Source organism: Penaeus monodon, chromosome 25 (genome assembly GCF_015228065.2).
Source record: "Penaeus monodon isolate SGIC_2016 chromosome 25, NSTDA_Pmon_1, whole genome shotgun sequence".
Classification (NCBI taxonomy): Eukaryota; Metazoa; Arthropoda; class Malacostraca; order Decapoda; family Penaeidae; genus Penaeus; species Penaeus monodon.
Genome location: NC_051410.1, coordinates 31,813,009 through 31,813,238, shown reverse-complemented (window position 1 = coordinate 31,813,238; position 230 = coordinate 31,813,009).

The window sequence follows — 230 nt, the reverse complement described above, 5'->3', positions numbered from 1 at the left end:
GTTTCCGTGGTTTCTCCCGTCCGTGCCTGCGAGTCCTGTTCATGGTCGTCCAGGCAAGCACCGGCAAGCAGCAGATACTATCTGCCGCACAATGACCGCAGCTTCTAAACAATTACCGGCGACGAAACGTGTTTTTACTGTAATCTAACCAATGTCGGTATTTAGTTCCTCGCTGTGTGCTTAGCCACGACCTTCCCTGACCCTACATGCAACTCTGTCGTAAAGCCTCA